We start from the raw sequence: 6,199 nt of genomic DNA, 5'->3' as shown, positions 1-6,199 counted from the left end.
CACATTTAAAATATATTGGATTATTTGCTGTCTAAGGGAAGGGATGGGGGAAGAAAGGGAGGAAAAAAAATTTTGGGACACAAGGTTTTGCAAGAGTGAATGTTAAAAACTATCTATGCATGTGTTTTGAAAATAAAAGGCTTTACAGGATGATTTCAGAGAGGCCTGGAGAGACTTACATGAACTGATGCTAAATGAAATGAGCAGAACCAGAAGATCATTGTACACAGCCTAACCTTGCGTGACCTCCAAGATTCTGTCCTGGTCTTTCTCTTCTACTTCCTTCTTTCTTCTTTTGTTCTTCCCTCTTCTCTCCCTTCTCCTTTCTTCTCTTCTTTTCCTCTCCAACCTCACAGGGTTCTCTCTTTCTACTGGGTAATTGTGAGTTCCCATAGAGGAACTTCTCTTTCACATGCTCTCCCAACTCTATTTCATATTTACCATTCCTGGTATCTATTATGTTCCTTCATTTTGTCTGTTACCCCTTCCTCTAAATAAATCTACCTTTTGCCAAAGAGAATGGCTATTGCGAATTCTTCACATACCAAACCCTAGCTTTTAGCGTCTGCCATCATCTGGTGTCTACATCACCCACATCGAACCACATCATTTGGTGTCGAGCCCCCCATCATAAACCACATCATCCCATAGTCATCTTAGCTTGGAACATGTTCAGAACTGCTCGTTCTCTTTCCCTGTGAAACCCTTCTCTCTCCCAGCTTCACTCTTATTGTCCATCCTTCTAGTCACTCAGGCTCACAAGCTGGATGTCATCCTGGATTTCTCACTCTCGCTCACCTCCCCATGAACAACCTGTAGCCACATCCTAGCCTTCTGACATCCTTCCTGCACACCTTCTTCTGCCCACTCTGTTAGAAGCATCCCTACCTCATTACTGTCCCACTGCAGTAGCCAGCTGTGAGCCTCCCTGCCTCAAGTTTCCCCATTCCAGTCCAACCTCCCCTGGGCTGTCAAACTGATTTTCCAAAAGAGCAGGTCTCAGCGTGTCAATCCCACTACCATCCTCCCCCATTCTACAGACTTCAGTGGCTCCTTATCCTGCAGGATCAAATATATTCGAAGCTCTTCATAACCTGGCCTCTTCCTGCCTTTCAAGTTCTCTTACGTCCTACACTTATTGCCCACCAATACTTAAGGCAAGCTCCATTTGGTCATGGTTTGGCTCCCAATTGACTCATTGAAAGTAAATAGCAGTCCTTTCTGCTTTGGCCAGAAATCCTGACCGTCTTCCCCTCCCCGATTAATTCATTTATTTATTTAGATTGTTTTTGATTAGAAGAGGAAGATCATTGCCTCAGTAGGCTTAATCACTAAGTGTTGATTAAAATTGTTTATTAACAATTTGAGTCTTTAAACATAATTAAACTAAAATGTGATTCTCTCTATGGATTTAGATGCCACTTTGTTCACTTATCCCTGTGTATATAATTATTTTATAATATTTATGTTTCATATCATGGTAGCTAGGTGCTTGTGGTCAGGAAGTCCTGGGTTCAAAATGTGATTATAGATATTGATTGAATTATTGTTTATGAATAATTTGGTTGTTACAATATAAGTAAATCATAACTCACTGTGATTCTCTAGCTTCAGCTGTCACTGCTCATTTATTCTTGTGTATAATATTTATGTTTCATGTCATGGTAGCGAGGTGCTTGTGGTCGGAAGTCCTGGCGCAGAGCCCCCTGGCGGCTGTGTAACTGGGGGAACGGTTTGATCTCTCATTTTCCTCCACAGTAAATGGAATGGTAGCTGCCTCACAGATAGCTCTTTAAAATTTGCAAACGGCTTTGCGTGTTATGTAAATAATAGCATTTTGCTATGCGAGAATAATCGGTTTGAATTACACGGTATCTACTATATTGTATTCGGATACATAATGAATCATAATATAGATAAAACGTTATGAGAATAACCTAAAACAACCCGTTTCCAATTTTTACTGGGAAATGTAACATCACGATTCAATGACGGTGGACTTCTTGTCCTTCCCGTCTCTTATCAAACAACGTACCCGGGAGCGGCGTCCGTGCGGCGGAAAGGGGCCTTAATGTACCAGTCCCCGTCGCCCCCCTCCGGGCCCCGTTTCCTTGGGTGTAGAAGAAGGGAGATGGGGGAAGGGTTGAAGAACTACAAACTCTTAACATGAAAACACGCTCCGCATCCCTAAGAATAAGGGATACAAAATAGAGCGCGCGCTCACGCCCCCCCGCCGTGCTCCCTCCCCAGCCGCTCCCCTCGGCAGCTCCCCCACGCCGGGCCGCGCCGGGGGGAGGGAGGGATGTCGGGCGGCCACGCCCTCCTCGGGTACGGGCGCCGCTGGTGCCGCTATCCGCGCGGCTGCGGTGGGCTCCGAGGCTGCGCACTGTGCGGGGACTGCGGTAACGGCTGTGGCGGCGCGGCGGGCAGAAGCCGCAGATGCCGAGAGAATGACTGAGGCGGTGGTGCTGCGGCGGCCGCGAGGCAGCCCCGGGAGCCGGCGGACCGAGGCCCTCCGCGAGCTGCTGCTGCTGCTGCAGTGGCTGCTCCTGACCCCGCGGGCGGAAGCCTCGGACCCGCAGGTTCCGCTGCTGCTGTGGTCCAGCTCCCCGGGCCTGCGGCCCAAGCTGGAGAACCCGTATGAAGGCCACATCTACACCCGTCCCGAGCTTTACACCTGCCTGGACCCCATCCTGGAGAAGGGCCCCCGGACTGTCCTGCTGATCCTGCAGGAAAAGCTGCGGCTGGAGGACTTCACTGCTTTTGGTGAGGGGCTCGGCGAGCAGCCGGGAAGTCCTTTCCCCAACCTGCAGGAAATCCTGGGAAAGGCCCCCTCCTCCCTGGTGCTGCCCTCCGTGGGCTGGTCCGCAGCCGCCACCCTGACCTCCTACCTGACGCAGAAGTTGGGCACGGGGCCCCTCCATGTGGAGCAGGCGTCCCTAAGGGAGCTGAAGCTGAACACCACCCGGCCTGTCCTGCTGCTGGTGTACATACCCTCAGGGGCTGGCAGCGACCTGGGGGCGCACAAGGAAGCCCTGGCCAGTCAAGACAAGATCCTCGGGCAGCTGCTGAGCAGGCTCCAGGCAGAAGGGAAGCCCTACACGGCCTTGCTCACGGCCCTCCGGCCCTCCAGGGCAGCCCGAGATTTGTCCCTTGTGTCCCGGGGCCTGGGGCAGCACCTCCGGGGGGAGGCCCAAGAGTATAAAAGCCAGCCAGCCTGGCCGGCCGCCCTGCCTCCCGTGAGCTACAGCGACACGGAGCCTCGCATCCTGTTCTGGGCCAGGCACTTCTCGGTGAGTTACGACAGCCAGACCCAAGACCTCACCTCGCTCACCTTTGGGGCCCCCGAGCTCAACTTGACCGGCTCCAGCTGGAACGACTCCGCGGCCCAGCTTGTGATGACCTACAACAATCTCTTTGGGCCCTTCCTGAGGCTGAGGTTCAGAATGGTCAACCACTTCTACCCTGGGTCCCACCGGAGCTGGTTCACCATGGAGGGGCTGGAGATCAAGACCCACAACTCGACGGCCTTCTTCAGTTCTGTGCAGGTCATTGCCCCCAGCACCTACTCCTACCACTGCCAGTATGTAAGCAGTGACCCCACCAAATGGGGCCTTCTGATGCCTCACGATATGCGCTCCCCCTGGAGTGTAACACTCCAGGATTTCCAGATCCAGGCTTTCAACCTGTCTGGTGGCAGCTTTTCAGGGGCCAGCGATTGTGCAGCCTTCTTCTCTCCTGCTATCTGGATGGGGCTGGTCTCTTCCCTCTTCATGCTTTTCTGCATTACCTTTGGGGTACATATCATCTTTAAACTCAAGTCCCTAAATCGTTTTGATGAATACAAAGGGGACCCCCTCTTTGAGCCCCTTATGGACTGATCCGGTAGAAAGACTGTAGATCTAGTTGTGTGTCTATTTTCCTGGTTCCTTAATCCTGTCAGTATCTATGGCTCCCCCGTGTGTTATCCTGCCTAACTTCTCCCCTCTCCCATCTAATTTAACAAGCATTTATGAGGTGCTTCCTCTATGCTCTGTGCTGGGGATGTGAGAACAAAGTGAAGGAGGCTCTGCTCGAGAGCAGTGAGAGTTGTTTTGTTGCCTATGCATTTGGGAAGCAGCTGTAAACAGTTTAGAGATCTAGCGCTGAGAGTGATCCTACAGGCCATCTAATCTGACTCATTTCACAGGTGAGGAAACAGACTCAAAGGAATTAGGTGGTAACTAGTGATTGTAAGTAAGTGACCGAGGGAGGTGGGATGGGAACCCCTGACCTCCAACTCCGATTTACTCATTTTTCCCCTGCACCTTTTTGGCTTCAATCTGCCTTCCCTTCCCAACCACTTCCCATAACAGATATCCCTCAGAGGAAATCTGGGGAGCCAAAAAAAAAAAAAAAAAAGTAGAAAAGAGCTTGGCTTTGAGTCTTGGGATAACTTAAATGTAGTGAATCCTTGCAATGAATTATAGAGAAGGAAGGCACTAATTAATACCCTCTTCCAATCCCCATAACCAAATCTAGGTGCAATAAGTACTGTTTTATCAGTTTATTAAGAGAAATTCCTCACTTAAAAGGCAAGGGTTGGAGGAGACACTAAAGCTCCATGCTGTCTGCTCTTATGCCTTTCCTCCCAATCAATGCCCCCCATTAGGAGGTAATGGGTTTCCTTTCCTTGAAGATTAAGAAGCAAAGGCCGGGTTACCACTTGTTGGTTACAATATCAGGAAGATACTTGTTCAAGGTATGGATTTAAACAGATGATTTATCAACTCTAAGATCCTGTGATACTATCAAGAAGGGTTACACTGAGGCAGATATTGTCTGCCTGCATGCGAGGTATTTGTGAGCCTGCGTCTGACTATATGGGACTCATGAATAAGCTCCTTGCACGAGGGCTTCTTTCCATAGGACTTGTATTTAATCTTGTATGGACTGATTTATATATTTGGTCCCATGAGGATTGATATTCTTCTGCATCCCCAGCTTTTAGTATAGTGGCCTGTAAATAATGGTGGGGGGTGTTAATATATACTTCTTCATTAAATAGATTCCCCTTCTTATCTCCTGAGCCCTAAGAGCTCAGGAGAGTCAGGGAGACACAAAGGGCTTTCTTCCTTCCTGACTGTGAATCTCACAGAGTGATTCCAGTTGGGCCCCCAGTGTCAGGTGAGAAACGGTACAAATGCCCTTTCTCACCTGGCCCCCATGCGGTCATGACGTGGCTGCCCTTATATTTGGTGTTTGTTATTTAACCTTTGATGAGGGAATATTCCCTGGTGCATGCGTCCAGGACAGAGTGTGCTTGTGAATTCCCAAAGTCTGAAGATCACCAGAGGCATGGGAGTGTGGCTTTTTTTTTCACAAAGTAGAGGTGGTTCATCGCCTGGGAAACTTCTGCATCAGAGAATGTGGACAAAGAGAATATGGACCAAAGGTGTGGTGCAATCCTGGCAATTATGGGCTAGGAATAGCTGGAAAGTGTGGGGATCTTTGAAACATAAGACATTGGTATATCGATTTTTAGCACAAATTACTTTGTTCTGTTGAAACTTAAATGTGGGTCTCTTAACAGTGCAACCAAGTTATGACAAATCCTGTAATTCCTTTTAAATCTATTCTGTGACTGTGTTGTGATTCTTTCATGTTCAGCAATTCGTTCAGGGTAGGAATAAACTATTTCATACATGATCATTGTTTTTACATTGAGTATTATTGTTTACCTCCATCGTCTTGGTGAAAATCTTATATTTGCACGTTATAAACAGGATGCCCCTGGAAAGGTATTGAGTGTTGGGAAAGGGAACATAGTCTACCTATCTCAGGAGGCAGCAACAAACAGCATCCCAACACCCCGCAGGATTTAAATCCAACAACTAGTGACTGGAGAGGAAATAAAAAAAATTCCTTCCATTGATTGAAAGCTGAGGCACTACATCACCTCTTAGTGAGGGGAGGAGGCAGGCGAGAAGTCCCGCCTCTTGATGACGTCATGGGGCGGGGCATTTCTTCTAGGCCTCCGATCGTCCTGCTTCACTTAATGGCCCTTCAGCATCTCTCCCCCGGTTTGGGAGGGAGAGGGGTTGTGACGTAGGGCTGTTACTGGGCAGAATAACTCTCCTCCAGGAAGCCCGACACGGCAAGGCCCGCCTTGGCTCCTCCTCGGTAAGCAGCTGCCCTCTCCATGACCTCTCTCTGGGCC

General features: G+C 49.1%; 1 pseudogene; it reads left to right on the top strand.

Moving 5' to 3' along the window:
- Positions 1-2,300: 2,300 nt before the first annotated feature.
- LOC141564111 (V-type proton ATPase subunit S1 pseudogene) lies at positions 2,301-5,688 on the top strand (annotated as a pseudogene).
- The last annotated feature ends 511 nt before the right edge of the window (positions 5,689-6,199 follow it).

Source organism: Sminthopsis crassicaudata, chromosome 3, assembly GCF_048593235.1.
Source record: "Sminthopsis crassicaudata isolate SCR6 chromosome 3, ASM4859323v1, whole genome shotgun sequence".
Lineage (NCBI taxonomy): Eukaryota > Metazoa > Chordata > Mammalia > Dasyuromorphia > Dasyuridae > Sminthopsis > Sminthopsis crassicaudata.
The sequence above is the reverse complement of the archived record's forward strand: the minus strand, read 5'-3'. Positions and strand labels throughout refer to the sequence as shown.